A 24,193-nucleotide genomic window follows, 5' to 3' on the forward strand; every position below is an offset into this window, starting at 1 on the left:
TAAGACCTATCCTCATTTGATGTGGGTCATACCCTGACTGAAATAGCCTCATCAAAAAGTTCAACTAACAATTGATTAAAACCCTCATTTAGCTTCAAAAAACCACAAAGGGTAAAAACCCAAATAACCACAAACATCTGGAACAGGAAGAAAAATATTGGAGGACTAACACTTCCCAATTTGAAATTTATTACAAGATGTAGTAATCAAAATGATACTGGCACAAGGGGAGACATACAGGTCAATGGTATTGAATTCGCTGTTCAGAAATAGACACTCATGTCTAAGGTCAATTGATGTTTGAAAAGGGTATCAAGACTGCATGATGGTCTCTTCCACAAATGCCCCCTACCTCTCAGCATATTGCAAAAATTAACTGAAATTGGATCAAATACCTAAATCTAAGTGTCAAAATTATTAAATTTGTTGGGGATTGAATTATGTACCCAAAAAACATGTTCTTACCATAGCCTAATCCTGTGGGTGTGAATCCATTTTAAACAGGACTTTTGAAAATGTTACTTTTGGTTAGATTGTGGCCAAATGCATCAGGTTAGGCTTTAAACTGGAGTACTTTACAAGCAGAATGAAATTCAGACTTAGAAAGGCAGAGAAGCTAGAAATCAATTGGTTCTGGAGTAATAAGGAGAATAATATAGCCATGTGCATTGCCACATAACAGAAAAGTCAAGCATTAAAGATTACTGGCAACCATTTCCAGAATGCCAAAGTCTTTGGGGAGAAAGAATCACTTTTCTGATGTCTTGAGTTTGGACTTCTACCAGCCTCAAAATGGTGAGCCAATGAATACCTGTTGTTTAAGCCAAACCATTTTATGGTATTTTCTTTAGCAGCCATGAAACTAATTCAAATTCCTAAAGTGAAACATAAGGAAACATCTTCAGGAACTTGTGTTAGACAATGGTTACTCAGCATTTAAACCAAAATCATGGGAACAACCCAACAGCCAAAATGAAAAATGGGGCACTTCATCAAAATTTAATACTTCTGTCCATCATATTACTTTATCATAAAAAATAAAAACACAGCCTACCAAATGGGAGAAAATATTTGAAAGTCATGGATCAGATAAGAGTTCATTATCCGGATTATATAAGAAATCCTACAACTCAACAACAAAAAGACATAAAATTCATTTTAAAATGGGCAAACCTTGATTTTTTTTTCTCCAAAAAAGATAGATACATGGCCAAAAAACACATGGAAAGATGCACAGCATCAGTAACATTAAGGGAACACAATTCAATACAATGAGATACAATTTCACACCCACTAGAAGGTCTATTATTAAAAACAGAAAATGACAAGTGTGGTGGAAGACATTTAGACATAAAAAAATCTTGTTCATTGTTGGTGGTAATATAAAATTGTGCTGATGTAGCTGCTGTTGGGAAAAGTTTTGTGGATCCCCAGAAAGTTTAGTATAGAATTATCATATGTCCTAGCAATCCCACTTCTAGGAATATACCCTAAAGAAATGAAACTAGGGACTCAGACATTTGCACACCAATGTTTATAAAGGCATTATTCAAAATAGCCAAAAGATGGAAACAGCCCAAATTTCCATCATCAGATGAAGGGATAAACAAAATTGACACATATATGCAATGGAATATTTTTCAACTGTAAAAGGAATGAGGTTCTGATTCACACTATAGCATGCAAGAACTTGAAGACCTTATACATGCAACGGAATATTTTTCAATTGTAGAGGTAATGAAGTTCTGATACTTGCTATAGCATGCAAGAATTTGAAGACCTTCTATCAAATGAAATAAGCAAGAACCAAAAGGACAAATATTTTATGAACTCACTGATATGAAATAATTAGAACATGCCAATTTATTGAGTCAGAAATTTGAATACTTTTTACCAGGGGCTGAAGCAGAGGTAAAGAATGTGGCATTGAAGCTTAATTTACACAGAGTTTCTATCCTGGGGTTACAGAAAATTTAGGTACTATATGGTAGTGATGGTAGCACAACATTGTAAATATTATTAACACCATTGAATTGTATATTAGCAAGTGTTTAAAATGAAGTTTGTAGATATTTTACAGAGTAAACACTAAAAAACAAACAGAACTGTACAAAAGAACAGTGATCACTAATATAAATTATGGAAGACAGCTAACAGTAAATGTATATTAAAATTGTTTCAACAATTGTAACAATAGTACCACACTGATGCAAAATGTTAAGATGAAAAACTGCATTTGTGAGACAGGATATGCAGTCTCTGTAATTTCTGCATGATTTTTCTATGAAAGTAAAACTTCTCTAAGGAAAAAAAATGAAAATACATGGATTTATACCTCCTCCTATGAAATGTAAGGGGCCTGAAAATTTCTAATTTCATTTGTTTCTTTTCATTTGAGCCATTGATTCCACACACACACACACACACACACACACACACACACATACACACACACACATATCTACTGCAAACCTGGAAAAACAATGTTATTATTCTGTTGTAAAAAGTTACCTTTTAAAGAAATTTCACATATGTTCCATAACATGCACGTTTATTTTGTAGACTCAGTTTTTCCTCTGATATCATTTTCTCAGACTGGTGAACTCCTTTAGCTATGCTGTATCACAGGTCATTTCATAACAAATTTTCTGAGATTTCATTTATCCTAAATATCTCCATATCACACTTGAGTTTAAATATTTTCACTAGATAGAATTATTTTACTTTTTGCCTTTATATTTTGTAGACATTTTTCTTGCATTATTATTGCTTCTTATGAGAAGCAGCCATAATTGATATGTTGCCTGCCCACCACTTCCCCAGAAGTTCCCCCACCATTCCACATCCAGCCATGCCATGTGTTCTTCCTGCCCCACTCTGGCTGTTTTGAACTGTGTATTTGAATCTTTTGTTTTCTGTAGCTTGATTGTTGTTATGGAAATTTGTTATGAAATATATTATTCAGTTTAGAAATTTGCTTTCTTAAAATAATCTATAGAAGTTTATTCAAGGATTATGTCACATTTGAACAACTTGAAATAAGTGAAGATTCATAAAAATACTTGGAAGAAGTGGGGTGCTGGTTAATGGAATAGTAAAATCAACATTCTGTAATATTAGTTACTATGTGTCATTTTATCTCAATGTTTTGCATCATTTTATTTTAATAAAATTTGTGTAAGAAATATGATTTATTGGATGTTGCATTTTGACTTTGCTAATCAATGGCTTTTTTTAGAATTTATTCTTCATAATAAAATAAAAATAAAAATTTTAACTAACATGAAATTTCATTACATTTCCCCTTTTGAAAGGTATTTTTCTTTCTTTTGCCCCCTTTCTCATTTAGTGTATTCAGCTGTTTTATATAGTTGCTTTCTGCCATCCCACCCCTTTGTATATTTTGAAAGGCAAATATACTATATTTCTTATACATTTCCTCCAAATATCCACTAAATACTTGACTACATTTTTGAATGGACCTCTAACCTTTGTGTATAAATGTAAGAGTAACTTTGAAACAAGTTTATATCAAAGTATCAATTTCAGTTCATTTTTTTTAATTTTCATTGAATACTTTGGCTTTTCATAAACTCAAGGAATGTATGAAGTTTAACAGAATCATTGTGAAGGCACCCAAAACTTAACAGAAATACAAATTAAAATGTAACTTCATTATTTTGAAGCCTGATGCATCAAACATTTTAAATTGAGTGTTTCAATCAGCACATTCAAAAGGAAAATGTACCTGGTAAATTTCAGGTGCCAAGAATTGGCCATTTGGTATGATAGAGAGCATGAGAACAGAGAAAATCAAATAAAAAAAAATTAATGAGAGGCAAGGAAATATATGGTTCATTCTGTAAATATCAATATTACTAGGAAGTTATAGGAAAAGTGTAGAGAGAGCAGCTAGAAAAGAGAATGTTATCCCACAATATGAAGAGAATACTGAGTAAAATTGATATAGAAATTTAAGCAAAATTTTTGTAAAATTAAAATGTTACTGATTTTTATGATGAGTAAGTAAAGTATGGCATATTTTGGCTCTTATAGAGAGAAGAGTAGGAATATAAGGTTTTAAAAAGAACAATTAGATAATACTTTTTAATTTTTAAATAAATGACTATCTAAACTACTTGAAATTTTCTATATCAGAATACATATTCATTACAATTGCAAAATAAAAATCATAAATACAAATTAAAATAGGGTAAATATAAATAAGCTATGTAAGCCAAGATTATTTATATAATATTAAAAATTGAACATAATATTGAAAATGAATGAATTAAAATATCTTGATGGAAGAATAAGTGAATAAAACATAATTAGTTTAATAAGTCTCAATGATAATGAAAAATATTCAAGGCAACCAATTTTAATCATGTACTGTGATTCTAAGGAAAAAAATATCAGTAGTGCTCCTATACACTAGTAAGAAGCAATCCAAGGAGGAAATCAAGAAAAAAAAATCAAATATTTAGTAATAAATTTAACCAAGGCCACAAAATACCTATACACAGAAAACTACAAAAAAATTGCTAAAGGAAATCAAAGAGGACCTAAATAAATGGAAGATTCAAATAGTTAAGATGTCAACTGTATGCAAATTGATTTAAAGATTCAATGCAATACCATTTAAAATCACATCTTTGCAGAAATAGAAAAACCAATTACCAAATTTGTTTGGAAGGGCAAAGTGCCATTAATAGCTAAATGTATATATATATATTGAGAGAGAGAGATAGAGAAAGAGGAAAAAAGTGGGAGGTTTCACACTATCTGACTTTAAAATGTAATGCAAAACTACGATGGTCAAAACACAGCATGGTACTGGCATAAAGATGGACATACTGATCAATGGAATTGCATCGAGTATTCAGAAATAGACCCTCTCATCTATGGACAATTGATCTTTAATAAGGCTGTGAAGCCAACTCAACTGGGACAGAGCAGCCTCTTCAATTTATGGTGCTTAGAGAACTGGATATCCATATCTGCATTAGTTAGGGTTCCCTAGGGAAACAGAATCAACAAGAGTTATCTGTAAATATAAGACTTTTCAAAAGTGTCTCACACAACCATGAGAATGCAGAAGTCCAAATTCCACAGAGCAGGCAGTAAATTGGCAACTCCAATGAAGGTGTTCAATGAACTCCTCAGGAAATACATCACTGGCTAGCTGAAGAAGGAGTGAAGGTCCTCTCTCTCTCTCTCCCTTAAATGTCTTCAACACATTGGATTAAATCTAGCTGATTGAATTCTCCCATTGTGGAAGACACAACCTTTGTTGATGTAATAAATCAAAGATGCAGGCAATTAACTGATGATTTAGTAAACCTGCCTTCTGGATTATTAACCAGCCACAAATGTCCTTGAAGTAATGATTAGGCCAGTGCTTGCTTGACCAGACACCAGGACACCATCATCTGGCCAAGCTGACACATGAATGTAACCATCACAATATCCAAAAGGATGCAAGGGGACCCTTATCTCACACCTTATACAAAAATTAACTCAAAAGAGATCAAAACCTTAAACTTTTGAGCTAAGAACATAAAAGTTCTGGAAGAAAATATAAGGAAATATCTTAAAGATCTCATGATAGGAGGTGGTTTCATAAGCATTGCACCCAAAGTATGAACAATGAACAATGAAAGAAGAAATAGATAAATGAGATCTCCTCAAAATTGAACACTTTTGTGAATAAAAGAAATTCCTTTTCTTTTATTTACTGTTATAAAAGTAAAAAGCAGCCTATGTTATGGGAGACAATATTTAGAAACCACATATCAGATAAGGGTTTAATATCCAAAATATATAAAGAGACCTTGCAACTCAACAACAAAAAGACAAACAACCCAATTAAATAATGAGCAAAAGACATGGACAGGCACTTTTCCAAAAAGGAAATACAGATGGCTCAGAAACATATGAAAAGATGCTCAACTTCACTAAGTATTAGGGAAATGAAAATCAAAGCCACAATAAGGTATTTCACACCTGATGGAATGGCCATTATCAAAAAAATCATAAAACTACAAGTGCTGGAAGGGATGTGAAGAAAGAGGCATACTTATTCACTGTTGATGGGAATGTATAATGGGGCAATCACCCTGGAAGTAAGTGTGGCTCTTCCTCAGGAAGCTAAGTATGCAATTGTCATTTGATCCAGTAATCCCATTGCTAGGTGTAAATATTGAGAGTAACTAAAGGCAGGGACATGAAAGGACATTTGCAGACCAATGTTTATAATGGTTTAATTCACAATTGCCAAGAGATGGAAACAGCCCAAATATCCATCAATGGATGAGTGGTAAACAAACTGTTGTAAATATACAATGGAATATTATGCAGCTGTAAGACAGAATAAAGTCATGTGTCATAAAGCAATGTGGATGAAACTTGAGGACATTATGTTGAGTGAAATTAGCCAGGAACAATAGGACAAATATGGTATGGTCTCACTAATATGAACTAACATTAAGGTGTGAATTTTGAGAGTTGAGTTTGAGAACACAGGTTATAAGGAGTTAGAAAGAATGCGGAGATTGGGAATTTGATGTTGAAGGAATACAGAATGTTCAATAGGATTGACTGTAAAGATCCAGAAATGAATAACACAATACTACCTGATGGTGGAACAATACTGTAAGTATAATGAACAAAGATGGGTGTGAGTATGGTGGAAAGAGGAAGGCTAGGGGGCATGTATGACAACAGAAGGAAAGATAGATGATAAGGACAGGGACTGTACTTGTCAAAACCTAGAGTGGACAATGATGGTGATTAAATGTTCAAATATAAGAATGTTTTTACATAAGGGAGAACAAATGAATGTCAACATTGTAAGGCATTGAAAATGGGATAGTACATGGAAAAATATAATCAATGCAAATTAGATTCTATAGTTAACAGTAACATTGTAATATACTTCCATAAATGTAATAAAGGCAATATACAACGGCTAAATTTCTAAGATAGGGAGTAAGGGAGGGGTGTGGGATTCTTGACATTCTGTTGGTGTTTCTCCACTTTTATTTTATTTTATTTTATTTTATTTTATTTTATTTTATCATTTATTCTATCAATTTTTTTCCTCTCCTTTTTTGGTGGAAGAAATGGAAATGTCCTCACATAGATTTTAGTTGTGAATGCATAACTATGATTATACAAGGAACCATTAATTGTTTACTTAGTATGTGTTGTATGGTGTGTGAATAAAAGTGATTAAAAAAACAGAATGATACACGTGTTGGAGAAAATGTAAAGAGAGATGTACCTATTAACTGTTGGTAGGGAAGTAGAATAGTGAAGCCCGGCTGGAAGGCAGTGTGGTGGTTCCTCAGGAAGCTAAGTATAGGGTTGCCATATAATCCTGCAATCTGATTATTAAGTATATACTTGGAAGACTGAAAGCAGGGACACAAATGGGCACTTTCACACTGGTGTTTTAGGTGTCAGTATTCACAGTTTGCAATGGATGGATGTTGCCTAAGGGTACATAGACTGATTAAAGGAAGGATGAACTGTGGGGTATGCATAGTGGAATACTGAGCAGCTGTAAGAAGGAATGAAGTTGTGAAGCATGCAACTAACAGAATGAAACTTGAAGGCAGAATGCTGAGTGAAATAAGCTGGAAACAAAAAGACAAATATTATACTGACTCACTAATATGAACTAACTACAATGTGTGCAAACTCTGAGAATTGAATTCGAGAGAACAGTTTAACAGGGGAAGGCTTATGTTAAAAGTTCCCAGATTTTAAACTCTTATAGCAGTCACATCTATTCCTGAGTTGCTTTGGTTTTTCTAAATTCTGAGAAGCTGAGCTCTTTGTGTATAACCTGGTCATTCCTTGGAACTTTGGGTATCTGTGTGACACCTGAGACTTAGAGGCAGAATTCTGCAGCTATGAATGTCAGCATTATCCCGTACAGCAACTGTTTAAAAAACCTGAAAAAGAGATCAGACTTCAGTTAGAGATATGAAGGAAGCTAATCTGGCTAGGCTTAAGGCAAACCAAATGAAAGGGTAAAGGCCAATACTGACTGTGTTTTAAGACTTCAACTTCTGTGTGAGACCAAAGAAAGAGATGTTTCTTTGGTGCAAAATTTATATTCTCTGTAGCTCATCATCTAATTTGCTTGAATAAATTAATGGATAGTGATGAATTGATGAAAATTAGTTAAAACATTTACCCCTAAAAATGCAGGTGGAACTTTTTAAAAAACATTCATAAATGATTTAGAGAATAAGATATAATTCAAGGGCAGTGTTGGCTGAGGGCAACCTAGTGGGTTGTGACCCAGAGCCTTCCCCTAATGCCCTGAAGACTGGTGGCAGCAGTAGCCTGGTACCAGCCTGGCCAATGCAGACCCACAGGGAGGCTACTGTGGTGGCCTCGGCAAGCCATCTTTATCTAGAGTTGTATACATAGAGCATCCTGGACTCCAACATGAATGGACAGTTGGACCTAAGTGGGAAGCTAATCATCAAAGCTCAACTTGGGGAGGATATTTGGTGAATTCTTATTCATAATGAAGGTATTATGATGAATTAGTGCTAATGATGCAATGTGTTTTCAGAGGAAAACTTCTGAGTAATGATGGAGTTACAATAAAGTATAAAGATGAAGATGGAGATCTTATCACAATTTTTGATAGTTCTGACCTTTTCTTTGCAATTCAGTGTAGTAGGATACTGAAACTGACATTATATGTTAATGGCCAACCCAGGGCCCTTGAATGAAGCCAGGTGAAGTATCTCTGACAAGGACTAATAGAACTTTGAAATAAAATTAATCACTTATTGGATAGCTTGGAACCACCTGGAGAAACAGGGCCTTGCACAAATATTACTGAAAATTATACTGTTTATGGTAGAGAAGAAAATCTGCTGCTTCTGATTCTTCTTGTAAGCAGTCTACTCAGGTTATGGCTGCAAGTATTTTGGCCTTTGATCCCTTGAAAAACTAAGATGAAATCAATAAAAATATCATGTCTGCACTTGGCTTAACAGATGATCAGATTTCAGGGCCACCCAGTGCTCCTGCAGACGTCCATTAAGGAATACTTGATGGTGTTGCTTCCTCTTCCTCAGCAGCTAATCCACCAGGAGTTCAGCCACAGCAGCCACCATATACAGAAGCTCAGACACAAGCAGGTCAGATGTACCAACAGTACTAGCAAAAGGCCAGCTATGGTGTTCAGCAGCCACAAGCTCCCACTCAGCCACCACAACAGTATGGTATTCAGTATTCAGAAGACTACAGTCAGCAGAATGGACCCCAATAACCTCAGCAGTTCCAGGGATATAGCTAGCAACCAACTTCCCAGGCACCTTCTCCTGACTTTTGTGGTCAACCTCAATGGCTGCCTGCTCAACTGCCGCAGCAGTACCAGGAGAGGAGTTATCCTCCACCAACTTATACCACTCAAACTTCTCAGCCTGCTAATTACACTGTGGCCCCTACTTCACAACCTGGCATGGCTCCAAGCCAACCCAGGGCCTATCAACCAAGACTAGGTTTTAGTCCACCTACTGGAAATGCCATGACCCCTCCAAGTGGGCCTAACCCTTATGCTTGTAACCATCTTGCCTTTGGTCAGGGCTATATCCAACCTGGACCTGGCTATTGATAAGGAGGCTCAGCCTCACTAATGAATGTAGCTGCTAGCTATTTGCCTCCCCAAAGACTCCAAAGTACTATTTTATTTTAATTTGTATTGAAGTTCAGAAATTTAAAAAACAGAGTTTTTTTTAATATCGATATAATTGTTTCTGTTAAATGAAAGTATAATTTGCTGGAACATGAAAAAAGACCAAGGTAAATTTTTTTTCCTCCCCTGCTTTAAAATGTAGCAGCTTCCTAGTTATTTTATTTCAAAAACACTACTCCTAAATGTGTTTAAAGTGATTGACTTTATAGCTTGCCTTGTTCAGGGGACATTAAAATGATAGGTTGATGACTCCCAAGGGTATAAATCTCCCTGGCAACAAAGGATATGACTCCCAGGGATGAATCTGGATCTGGCATCATGAGTTGAGAACATCTTCTTGACCAAAAGGGAGATGCAAAATGAAATGAAATAGGCTCAGAGATTTCAAATGGAGTTGAGAGGTCACTCTGGTGGACATTCTTATGCACTATATAGATAACACCTTTTAGTTCTTAATATATTGGAATAGCTAGAAGTAAATACCTGAAACTACCAAACTCCAACCCAGTAGCCTTGACTCTTGAAGATGATTGTAAAACAATGTAGCTTGCAAGGGGTAACAGTGTGATTGTTAAAACCTTGTGTATCACATTTCCTTTATCCAGTGTATGAATGGAGGAGTAGAAAAATGGGGACAAAACCTAAATGAAAAATAGGGTGGGATGGGGGGGGTGTGATTTGGGTGTTCCTTTTTATTTTTATTTTTTATTCTTATTCTGATTCTTTCTGGTGTAAGGAAAATGTTCAAAAATAGATTGGGGTGATGAATGCACAGCTATGTGCTGGTACTGTGAACAGCTGATTATACATTATGGATGATTGCATGGCATGGGAATACATCTCAATAAAACTGAATTAAAGAAAATGTTAGGTTAAGGATTAGCTATCTTACTTGGCTTTTTACTATTAACAGGATGCACTAAAATAGATCCCTTTAAGAAGATAGCTAGATATTATGTACAAAATGTAACATTGATAGGCTAATAATGATATTGAACCCAAAAAAATATATATGCCATTCTAGAAAAATAAAATATAATTCTACAAAGAAAACATTAATACAAATTGAAAAATACAAATCACACAAATGCTAAAATATAGCTATTAACTTTTGTAAAAGTTTAAATGCAAATAATCAAATAATGGGAAAATGTAGAAAGCATACTTTTTTAAATATACATTTAATAGCAGAGTATGTCAAAACTGATTCTAGCTCATGTAGGGGAATTTTTAAGGGAAATTTTAACAACCAACCTGACTGAAATTTGTGGGTTGTAACAAAATTGGATTCATGGTCAATTCTTATCTTTCCACATTTTCTGTATTAAAATTATTAAAACAAATCATCCAAGAATTTAACTCAAGAATTTATGTCTTTTTAAAGAATGTAACAAAATTGTAGAAATCAGGAGAAAGGAAATGTTTTATACTTATGTTTACTTAATCTAAAATTAATCATTACTTAATCTAAATTATACAAAGAACTACTACTTTCTAAAACTTGTTGACATAATAGAATGGTAGGGTTTTCAAATGGTTAGCACATAAAGAAAAAAAGATATAGTATGATATATTTAACCCGATGAATTGATAAACTTCAGATCTTAAAGCATCGGAAGATGAGATTATTAATTTTGCTTATGTACCAAGAAAACATTCACTTCTCAAGATTAAATGACAGGGGGAGGGTGTTTGGAGGGAAGGTTACTGGGAGCTCCAAAGCTGTTGGCCTTTTGATGCCCTGACTCCTTGATGTCCTGAGTTGGAGGAGATCATGAAATGGAGTGGTTCTTTGTCTCACACTAACAAAATGCCTGATTTCCTCAGGATCAAGGGATTGAAAAATGTCCCAGGTTCCTTTGCAGAAGGTCCTCCTGAGGAATGTCTTCTGGCACACAGATGCTCACAATAAGATTCAGGAGGAATCAGATATGTGGAAAATAAGAGAATTGGAGAAACAGATGGAAGATGCTTACCAGGGGACTAAAAGGAAACTGTTGCCCAGCTGCTTAAGGTGAAGTTGAAGCTCTCAGAACCAAAACAATTCTTATCTTTTTCAGAATCATCAACTTTGGTTTAAAAACATTTTGGTATGCTAAGAATAGATGAGTCTCATCCAGGATTCAGTTCTTCAGATGCATAGTTACGGTTTTGATGAAGAAAGTCAGAGATTTTTGGAGGAAACAGCATGAATTGTCTGGGACACTGGAAGATGATTTTCTTAAGGCTAAACCCTGGAACATGAAGCTATATGATTATGAAGCTAACATGCCAGATAGATGGGGTAACAGTGGTTATAAAGAGTTATACCCTGAAGAATTTGTAACAGGCAATGGTAATCAGCAGGATATTGTCAATGGAAGAAAATCATCTCCTCAGGTAAAATCCACTACCCATGAATCCTGCAAACACAAGTCAAAGAAATCCCCCCCACACACACAAAGCAGAAAAAAAGGCAACACAGAAAGCAGGAGAAAGGCAAAAACTAAGCCATAGATATAATGACAGATTCCTCAAGTGAATTCTCAGAAGATGCCAGAGATTCTAAGTACCAAGAAAAGGAAACAACCACAAAAGCACAAGAAAAAGTCTAGGAAAAAGTCTCTCAAAAATTCTACTTCATTTCTGGAGTCAGAAAGTGGCACTTCTCAGTTAGATGATTCAGCATCCAGCAATTCTGAGGAAAGTGAAGAAGGAGACACTAAGAAAACTGAAAGGAAAAAGAGAAAAGTTCATATTCCTGGAGTTAACAATGAAATACAGGATAGGACAAACAAATGTACAAATTGGAAAGTGGCTACAGATGAAAGGAATTCAGAAAAAAGGTACATTCTTCAGTTTCCCATGTGACTCTGTATATTTTCAGCTGCCACACCTGGGGGTTTTAACAGTGACTCCCATTCAGCACAGGGGCTGAGGTTAAAGCTGTCTTGAGCCATCTGTAAACATTCTGACAGACTTCTTCTATTCTGACCTGTTAAACTTGATCCCCTTTTATTGTTAATAAGGAATCTGGTATATTGTTGAGGTTTCCTGAAGAGATTATTCTTTGCTATTAATCACATTTAGTGTAGCATACATATACAGCAAATTAAAGGACAGAAGCCTAAATAAAAAAATTTAAAAAAAGATTAAATGACAGAGGATTTATAGATTTTAGGGATGAGCAGAAACCAAAAGCTGTCAAAAAGGAAACAAAATGACAAAAATTATGCACACACACACACACACACACGTAAGACAAATACACACATTCATAAGAATAGTCCAGAAGGCTATGAAAAAAATATCAAAAATGGTTAGGATATTTCTATGTTCTTTATTATTTTAAAATATTTTCCAAATTTTCTTCATTAATCACATATCCTTCTTTTACAACTCAATTCTCTCACAATATTTTTTTGCTCTAAAACCAAATATTGAAGTATCAATATTAGTTGCTTGTTTTTCTTGCGAATAAGAATTTTAAAAAAGGATGTATAAAGCACCAATTAATATTTTCATAACAAAAGGCATTTAATATTCAAAATTTTACAAGTATGTAAGTACCCTTGTGATGCAGCCAAAATTTATCACTACTGCATTAAATCTATCAATTCATCATCTGATTTAATATTTATGGTAACTATGGATCTTGAATTATTATTTTTCCTGTACACTTGAGGAAAGTAGATTTAATGTTTCAGTGATTTACTAAGGAATGTACAGCTATCAACTGGCAGATCTAGAAGTTAAAACTTACAATTTCGATTTCAAAGCAGCACTCTGTACTATTGTACTATATTACTTCTCTACAGAATAAAAGGGACTTCTGAAAGAACTCTCCAAAATGAAATTATCTGAATCTGGAGCATGCATTGGGAATTCTGTGATATAATTTGAAAGATAAAACCACAAATTTTGCACATTGGTTGCCCTAAAAACAAAACGAAACAAAACAAACAAAAAACAAACAAAAACACCATGCATTTATGCCACAATTTTAACACATATTTCATGGTTTCAAATAACCTTGCTGATTTCTGAAAACATATTTTTGGAAATGTATCCAGATCATGTATGGCTAGGTAGATGATAGGTTAACAGAAATGTACACTAATTATTTGATACTACTCTTTTTAGAAAGAGTCCAAGTAAATACTCAAATAAGAAAGAAAGAAAAGATGAACTTAAATGTTCAGTGTCACTGTCATTTTGATTGCCTGGGGCCCTCTCTCTTCTGCATGACTCTAATGAGAACATTTTTCACTTCTTTGGTCCTAAGACTATAAATGAGTGGATTCAGCATGGGAATCACCATAGTAAAAAACACAGAGGCCACTTTATCCTTTCCCATGGAGTAAGACTTCTTTGGTATTAAATGAGTAAAAATCATGGTGATAAAAAAGATGGTGACTCCCAGGAGGTGGGAGACACAAGTAGAGAAGGCTTTGTGCTTTCCTGATGCAGAATTAATTTTCAGGATCGTAGACAGAATGGACCTATAGGATACAGAGATTGTGATAAAAGACACCATTACAGTTATGCTAGAGAGAATGAGTATCATGATTTCAGTGTCATGAGTATCAGTGCAGGACAGGGCTAAAATTGGGGTTATGTCACAGAAAAAGTGATAGATTACATTGGAGCTGCAGAAATGCAAATTGTTCATGCAAAGAACATTGACCAAGGAATCAGTAAAGCCAATCATGTAAGACCCAGTGATGAGGGCACAGCAGAATCTCATAGACATAACAACTGGGTAATAAAGAGGATTGCAGATAGCTACACAGAGGTCCTAGGCCATTGAAGACAGAAGGAAAAATTCAGTGGCTCCCAAGAAAACAAAAAAATACATCTGGGTGAAGCAGTCAATGAATGATATATGGTTCTTGGAATTCAGGAAATTCTCTAAGGTTTTAGGTGTGATGACCATTGAGCAACAGAGGTCAAGGAAAGAGAGCTGACTGAGGAAAAAATACATGGGGGTGTGAAGCTGGAGATCCAGGTGAATTATCGGTATCATCCCTGCATTCCCCAGCAGGGTAATCAGGTAAATCAGGAGAAACAGCACAAAAAGGACCCACCTGATGTCTTCAGAGTCTGTCAATCCCATAAGGATGAAGTTGGGCACATTTGTGTTATTCCTACTTCTGATAGCAATCAACTGTTGCAAACTGTTGAGATATCAAAGGTGATACTTAGAATAAGTGACTTCAAGAAGGTTTTGTCTTATATGAATTATCTTTTATTTTTAAAAATTACTGTAGTTATTCTAGAAATTAATAATAAAGAGTGGACTGTAAAGTATCATTGGAAAAGCCTTAGTTTGATAAATAAATATTACATATGAATCACAATTTGTATATTATATAACACAAGCTTATAAATAACAGAATGATCTTGACAGTTGACATTTTTACACGAGTAAAACATCACAGAGAATTAAGTAACTTGTCCATAATCACATCATTAATTGTTGGCCTTGTGATTCTTCTGAAATTTGTTGAGTCCAAAGACCAAGATCATAACTCTATATTCCTACTTATAATTTCAGAATAACAGAAGTAAGTTTTAGATATATAAAAAGCAATAATAGTGTTTGCAACATTTACTGTATTTTTTTGTCCAATATTGTTTCATATAAATGGCAGATCAGAAATTAAAACTTTAGGCTTCTTTAATGTGGTATATTAAATCTGCAGACATTATTATTAATTTTTAAAAGATATGCTTTTAAGTGATTATTTAAAATCACATTTCTTCCAAAAATCTATTTTCAATATATGTACATTCCTTAATGATTCTAATTCCATCAATTCTATATTTGTTTTCTACAATCCAGCCATTACTTGAGTGTAGGTTAAATTATATATATACGAACTTTATATTATCCCCATTTTTTCTGATGAGCCAAAACAATCTAACTTTGAGAATAATACATACATTAGTAAAAGGTAGAATTTATCAACCTCAAGTTTTCCACACAAATGAAATATGTAAACCATATAAAATTTCTGTGATATATTGTCTCCTTTGAGATAACTTGTGTTTAATTTCTGTGCATGCATTTTTATTTTCTCCAGATGCTGGCCCCTCTTATTCGAAGATTGTTGATAATGTGACTTTTGGTCATCCATGGTATCAATTTCTAAGGAAGATTGGTTGGCATATTCCCAAGACTAATATATCTATTTTAAGTGTATACCAGAGAGTACTACACCACTTAGAAGCCACATAATGTTGCAAATTTTTTTCTTTGTATTCATTTGCAATGCTCTTACTGATGATTGGGTAAAAGAGAGGTATTTCTAGAGAAATAATTCATCTGTGATTGTAAGGTCATAAAACTAACCACCAGGGATGGAAGAGTACCTTTTTTGCAATGAAATATTTGTATATTTAAAAGTGTGACATTTTGGATAATGAAATATTTTATACTTAAATGTCCTCTTGAGCCTCATCTTCTACCTAGGAGATATAGAGAAATATACAGAGGTAAATGATGTATCTTGTTAGAATGTGAAAAGTATTATAAAAATAATGAAAATGTGAGGTAGGATAGAGGATGAGAGATTTGGGAGCAAGGGCATAAGGAAACAACTGGAAAAAAATGTGTTCAGGGCAGTAAATTCTTGCCACTTGATCAAAAACTTGAAAGGGGATGAGTTAGTCACACAGGTACATGGGAGGAAAGTGTTATAGACAGGGGGAACACCAGTGCAAAGGCCCTAGGCAGGGGGTGGGCTGTGCAGTTTCAGGAACAGCATGGTGGTCTATTTAACAAAGTGACATTCTGTAGTGTGGGCTGAAGGGGAGGAAACAAACTAGTACATGCGTGTTGTCAGTAGTAAGTGCCATGGAGAAAAACTAAGTGGAGGGGTTTCATGAAGACAGTTGGGCTTCTAATCATAAAAATGGTTTTTCAGAGTAGTCTTAAGGGGTAAGGTCACATTTGAGCAACCTAAAAGAAATCAGGTAGAGAATCATAAAATTACCTAAAGGAAGGGAGGTTCAAGCAAATTGGAATCTTAAAAATAATGTGCAAAATTAGTTGTTTTGTGTCTTTTTATGTTGTTTTGCATCACATTATTTTATTAAAAATTGTGAAAAATGTATTATATTGGATTTTGTATTTTAACTCACACTGATAATATTTTTCTTTTTTGAGGAATTTATTCTTCATCATAAATATGAAATTAAAATTTTTCTAATATATGAAATTCTGTTATATTAATGTTTTTACTTTCAATTTGGAATGTATTCTTTTTCCTTGTGCCTTCCTTATTTGTTGTCTTTAGTTATTTTTAGGTAGTTGCTCTACTGCCTTCCCACAGCCCTCTATATTTAAAGGGCAAATACCATATGAAAAATCTCAACTCTACACTACTTTCTTGAATTATCCACAAAAGTTTTGATTTCACTTTTGAGCATAACTGTTTTAGTTTACTAAAGCTGCTGAAATGTAATATGGGTTTGTTTTTACAATGGGGATTTATTAGCTTAAAAGTTAACAATTCTGAAACCATGAAAATGTCCAAATCAAGGCATCAGCAAGATGAAATCCAGACTCTGAAGACAAGCTGCTGTCATTCTCCACAACTTTGTCATGTGGAAAGGCACATTGCATATCTGCTGGTCTCCCCCTTCTCTCTTGGGTTTCATTGCTGCCAGCTTCTGACTTCTAGTGTCTTTCTGTCTGAACTTCATCATGTTCCTTTCTTATAGCTTCTGTCTCTTTTGCTTCTGAGTTTCCATCTCTGTAAGCTTCTCTGGCTTTTCTCTCTTACACAGGGCTCCAGTAAGAGGATTAAGACCCTATTGGGACAGGCCTCAACTGAAATAACCTAATCAAGAGGATCTACACACAATGGGTCTACACCCACAGGAATGGATGAATCTTAAGAACATGATCTTTTCTGGGCTACATAATAGCTTCAAACCATTATACCCCACCCTCTGGACTCCAAACGGGCATATTTTTCCATATGCAAAATACATCATTCCCTCACAATATCCCAAAACCTTTAAATCATTTCTGTAACATTATTAAGTATAAAGTACATCAAAATCAATTACAGGTATGGTCTGTCCTGACACACAATTGCCTTCATGTTATGGACCTGTGAAATGTAGAACTATTAATTTATCAGTTCCTAATACACAAAGGAGGGTTAGTTACAGAGTAATATTCCCATTGCCATAAGGAGAAATTGGGAAAAAAATAAATAAAACAGTGGTCACCAATCCCAAACAGTTCTGAAAAACTACAGGTCATGCTTCATTATATTTCAATGTCTGAGAGTCATCTATAGAATGATGTTTATCTTCAGGGCTTGATATGGTGGCAGCCCCACATTTTCCAAAGGCTTGCACAGTGGCCATTCTTCCCAAACACTGGGGTGAGGGCTCTAACATCTCCAAACAATGGGGTGATGGCCATGCTTTAGGTCCTCTCCTTCTCAAGAATCAGGGTAGTGGTCAGATCCTCCAAAACCCCTTGGGTACAGGCTGAACTCAGAACAGTTGGATGGTGGCCAGTCTATCCCCAATCCTGGAGAATGTGCTCCACCCAGTCTGAAGCTTGTGTGGCAGCACTTTTCATGAATAATATGGCATCCAAATTCTCCAAAATCCTCCAGGCATCTGAAAACCCTGGAGTGGTAACACTCTTTTTGAACAATGGGGTAGAAGTCCCACCTCTAAAAGCTCTGGGGCACACTCACCCTTTCCACATTCATAGGTAGTTCCATGCTCTCATCCCAAGATATCTTTACTTCAGACCTCAGCTTCTATGGTTCTGCCTTTGAAGTCATTTTGACTTCAATTTGTCCCCTTTCTGTCCCTGATAGTCCATGCTGGAAGTGGTTCGATTCATACAGACTTCACAGTCTGTTGGTTTTGCATATAGTACATAGGAGTCCCAACCATCAGACAATATGTCTTTCTACAAATCCTTTCCAGATAACTGCATTTCCAATCCTGACTTGTATTGAAATGGCTGATTGGTTCCATATTCAGTTGAATCCTCACATGGGACACTATTCTCTGGAGACTTGCTTTCTGGAAGCTACGAATTTTCCAAACCGTAAATTTCTGGTTTCTTTGTACCCAAGAGTTCAGTTCCTATCACATTTTACTATAATCTGCAAGGAGAAGCAAGGCTGCACTTCCCACATTTAGTTTGGAAACCTCAGCTATGGGTCTAAGCTTTTCACTTTCTAATTCTGCCTTCCATGTGCATCAGTATTCAATTTTGCCAAATTCTCTGCTGCTTTCAAGCAAGGATCACCTTCATTCCAGTTGGCAATGACATATTCATCATTTCTGTCTAAAGTTGCATTAGCACTACCTTTAGCATCCATATTTCTACCAAGAGTCTCTCCAAAGCACTCTAGGCCTTTTCTATCAAGCATCTCTTAATTCCTCCAGAACATTTACCTTACCCATTTATAAAGGTGTGCTAGTATTTTTGGTATTTGCAATCTCAGCACCACACCTCTGGGCCAAAATCTGTTTTACCTTATTAAAGTTGGTGAAATGAAATATACCAGAAATATGATGACTTTTACAATGAGGATTTACTACCTTACAAGTTTACAATTATGAGGCTATGAAAATATCCAAATCAAGGCAACAACAAGACAATAAATGGACTCTGAAGGCAATCTGCCTAGGCATCCTCCATTCCTCTGTCACCTGGAAAGGTACATGGTGTAATTGCTTGTCTCCACCTTCTCTCCTGGGCTTTGATACTTCAATATTTGGCTTCAGTGGCTTCCTCTCTGAGTTCTCGCATATTTTTCTTTTAGTTTCTATCTCTTGTAACTTCAATATGACCTTCTACCTAAGCTTCTCTGGCTTTTCTCTCTTACAAAAGGGCTCCAGTAAGACGATTAAGACTCACCTGGGGCAATTCTCAAATGGAAAACCCTAATAAAGAGGACACACACACACACACAACAGGTATACACCCACAGGAATGGATTAGCATTAAGAACATGATCTTCCTGGGTTACATTATAGCTTTAAATCATTACAACCTCCATTTTTTGAATGTATATAGAGTGAATTTGTATCTACAGAGTTCAAACATTCAATTCCATTGAATTGAATGCTTTGTTTTTCAATAATTTCTGAAGAACTTCTTGACAAAATTAGGTAAGAAAAAATATTCTGACCAATTTAGCTCTTTTCATACTGAATCATACTAAAGCACAAGGTGAACAGCTAATAGAAATTTCACACATGAAAACTAAGGAGATAGTATATGAGTGAACAGAGCACTGAAATAAAACAGCAGAATTCTACATCTTTTGGCAATTGTGTAAAATGATTTGCTATATTCTACTCACTCTAGAATGAATATATCAATATTTATCTAAGAATATGGGAATAAATATTGAAGAACAAAATATGTAAGGAAGATTTAATCATTAAAATAATTTATAGAATGTCTAATTAGGTGGGCCATACACAGACATGTATATTAACATTTTATGAGCTAATCTCTAAAAATTTGCCAGTAACTTAGGTGTTCTAGGGTTTTGCTGAAAAGAAAGAACTAAGATTTTTACTTGGGATGTATATTATGATTGAATTAAAACTTGTGTGACAGTTTATGTTTCATTCACATTTCCTTAATACTTAGCATTTTCTTTTCATTTATTGGCTAAAATTTTGCTTATTTAATTTCTTTTGAAAATCTAAGCTTTTGACCATCCAGATATTTTACTATTCCATCTAACATCTCTGGAGAACACTTACAGTCAACATAATATGACAGCATAAGATTTCTAGGCAGCTGTTTCCCCACAGAATCTGTGAACAATCGGCAAAAATAGAAGAGATATATTCCCCCAAACTCTGAAAAACAGTTAAAATTTTGTTTAATTGAGCAAGAACCAATCAAGAAAACATAGCTTTAAAGGCAAATGGAGTGGTAAATGATAGTGATTAAATGTAGAAATATGACAATGTTTTTAGATGAGGGAGGACAAATGAATGTCAACATTGCAAGGTACTAAAAATTGGACAGAGGGGAAAAATAAAATCAATGCAAACTAGAATGCATAGTTAACAGTGACATTGTATTATGCTTCCATTAATTGTAACAAAGGCAATATACCAAAAGTAAATATCTATAAAAAGGGGGCTATAAAGGAGTGGTATGTGATCCTTGGTGTTGCTCTTGTTGTCTGATCTTTACATTGTACATTATTATTATTTTATTTGTTTTGTTTTATACATCTGTCTTTTTTAATTCTTCATTTTTTCTCCTTTTCCTGTTTGAAGAAGAAATGGAAATTTCCTCATATAGATTGTGATGGGGAATGCATAACTATGTGATTATACCAGGTATTATTGATTTCTTACTTACAATGGATTGTATGGTATGTGAATAAAATTTTTTTAAAATATAAACAGAGGGATACAAGTGCTGAAAAAAATTGGGAGAATGGGATGTAACTATTCACTGCTGGTTGGAAAATACAATGGTGCAGCCCATCTGGAGTGCAAGGTGGTTCCAGAGGAAGCTAAGTATTGGGTTGCCATATGGTCCTGCAACCCTGTTATTTGTTATATGGTTGGAAGAATTGAGATCAGTGACAATGTCAACAGACATTTGTGCACTAGTGTTTGTGGCAGCAGTATTCATGATTTCAATGGATGGGAGTGGCCTAAAAGCACATCAACTGATAAACAGAATGGTGAACTGTGGTGTATACATAAATGGAATATTGAGTAGCAGCAACAATGAATGAAATTGTGAGGTATGCAATTACTTGAGTGGACCTTGAGGATAGTATGTTGAATGGAATAAGCCAGAAATGAAAAGAGAAACATTATAATGCCTCACTAATATGGACTAACTATAATGAGCAAACTGAGAATTGAACCTGAGAGCATAGGTTATCAGTGGAAGGCATATTGTAAAGGTTCCTAGATTGTAAACTCTTAGAGCAGTCACATCTATTCAGGGGTTGTAATGGTTATTTCTAAATTCTGAGATGCTGAGCAGTTTGTGTGCAACCTTGTCAGTCCTTTGAACTTCAGCTATCTGTTGACACCTCAGACTCAGAGCCAGAATTCAGCAGCTATGAATGTCAGCATTACCCCATACAGCAAATGTTAATAAGCTGAAAGAGATCAGACTTCAATTATGAAATGAATGAAATGGACTGGGTAAGGATGAAGGTAAATCATACTAAAGGATAAAGGATGATATTCACTACATTTTAAAACTTCAACTTCTGTGTAATACCAAATGAAGACATTTTTATTTGGGGCAAAATCTACATTTTCTGTATTACACTATATAATTTAACTTGTATGGTCAGTTTATTCAAACACCATAATTTCATGGAACCCTAAACAGGAATGAGACATGGTTGGTTTGTAAATGTTAATGTGAAGCCCAAAAACATCCCAAAGTAATTTAGACAGAGAATAAAAAGTATTTGAAAAGCCCCCTTGAGAGAATTGGGAAAATGTGGAAATATTAAAGTTCCCCATCTGGGGAATTCCTGATATTCTTACAAGCACTAGCAATTAACAGTTCAATAAGCTGAGCCCTCAATCTTTGGACTTGCCCTTATGAAGCTTGTTACTGCAAAAGAGAGGCTTAGCCTACTTATAATCGGGCCTAAGTTTCACCCCCAGTGAACCTAATTGTTGCTCAGATGTGGCTTGTCTCCCTCTAAGCCAAGTTGGCAGATGGTCTTGCTGCCTTCCCTCCTAAGTGGGACATGACTCCAAGGGATGTACATTTCCCTGGCAATATGGGACATCACACAGGGCAATGCAGCTGGTCCCAGCATTGTAACATTGAGTAAGCCTTCTACACCAAAATGACAAAAGGAAGTGAAATAAAGTTTCAGTGGCTGAGAGACTTCAAATCTAGTTGAGATGTCATTCTGGAGGTTATTCTTATGCATTATGCAAATATCCCTTTTTGGTTTTTGATTTTTAGTGTATTAGAATAGGTAGAAAAAAATACCTGAAACTGTTGAAATGTAATTCAGTATCATTTAATCTTGAAGACAATCATGTAACTTATACCTTATATGGTGTGACTGTGTGACTGGGAAAACCTTGTGACTCACACTCACTTTATTCAGCTTATGGACAGAGAAGTAGAAAAATGGGGAACAAAACTGAATGAATAGTGGGGGGATTGAGGAGTATGGGATGATTTGGGTGTTCTTTTTTACTTTTAGTTTTATTCTTATTTTATTTATATTTTTAACAATTTTTTAAATTAATACATAACTGCTTGTTTAGCTGTACATTGATAGTTAACACCTTTTTATATGTATGTTATATTTTACAGTAATGGAAATGACTGAAGTTGTGGAATTGTGACCCACAACATTTTTTTGAAATTTGCTGTCTAAATACTTGTTGAATCATACCTTGAAATTATCACTTTTATGTATATATGTTAAAGTTCACAATAAAATCATGCATTAAAAACAGAAAATCAAGAAAGAATATGAATAAAAATAAAAGAATTGAATAATATTATGTCAACTAGTCTTAACACATGTTATAAAATACTACACCAAGAAGCAACAAAATATGTTCTACAATGCACATGGGTCATTCTCAAGGATATATTGTTTATTAGTTCACAAAACAAGACACATGAATTAAAAAATAGTCAAATAATACCCTGTAAGCTCTCCAACAAGTGAATGAAGCTAGAAATCAATGACAGCAGAATTGGAATGGTCGTAAATGTATGGAAATTCAATAATGTACTCTCAAGTAACAAATTTGTCACAAGAAAACACAAAAGAAAATATGAAGTGTCTTGAGGACAAAGTGGAAACACAACATGCCAATTTTATCAGATGAAGCAAAGGAAGTGGTGGGAGGGAAATTTATAACTCTAAATGCTTACATAAAAAAGAAGAAAGATCTCAAACAAGATACTGGACTCAAAATAGAGGTTTAAAAAAAGGAAGAGCAAATTAAATCTAAGTGAACAAAAGGAAAGGCATAAATGAAATAAATGAAATAGAGAATAAGACACAATAGAAAGAATAAAGAAAACCAAAATTTTGTTCTTTGAAAAGGTCAATAACATCTATAAAACTTTATCTAAACAAAGAAGAAAACAGAGGGGAAACAAATAACAAAAATCAAAAGTGAAATGGGGACCTTACAGCCAACACAACAGAAACAAAAAGGACTATAAGAGGATACTATGAATATCTGTATGCAAAAAAAAAAAAAATGATAACATAGATGAAATGAGAAAACTCCTACACCTTTCAAACTACTTAGACAGAAAAAATAAACATATAGTCTAAAAACACACAAGTCCACAAAATAAAATTAAACGAAACAAGTTTTCTGTTGTATATTAAATTTTTTGCCTTTAAGACATGAGAAAGAGACTAAATCAGACACTATCATTAAAGACTAAGAAATGCATAGTAATACGAAATGGCTTTTAGAGTAGATAACTAGCAAAATACA

The 24,193-nt window shown here is 34.5% G+C and overlaps 2 pseudogenes; both read left to right on the top strand.

Annotated features, from left to right (window-relative positions):
• The first annotated feature begins 8,463 nt into the window (after positions 1-8,463).
• On the top strand, positions 8,464-9,646 carry LOC119505578 (annotated as a pseudogene).
• Positions 9,647-11,571: 1,925 nt separating this feature from the next.
• Positions 11,572-12,577, top strand: LOC119505165 (annotated as a pseudogene).
• The last annotated feature ends 11,616 nt before the right edge of the window (positions 12,578-24,193 follow it).

Source organism: Choloepus didactylus, chromosome 10 (assembly GCF_015220235.1).
Source record: "Choloepus didactylus isolate mChoDid1 chromosome 10, mChoDid1.pri, whole genome shotgun sequence".
Classification (NCBI taxonomy): Eukaryota; Metazoa; Chordata; class Mammalia; order Pilosa; family Megalonychidae; genus Choloepus; species Choloepus didactylus.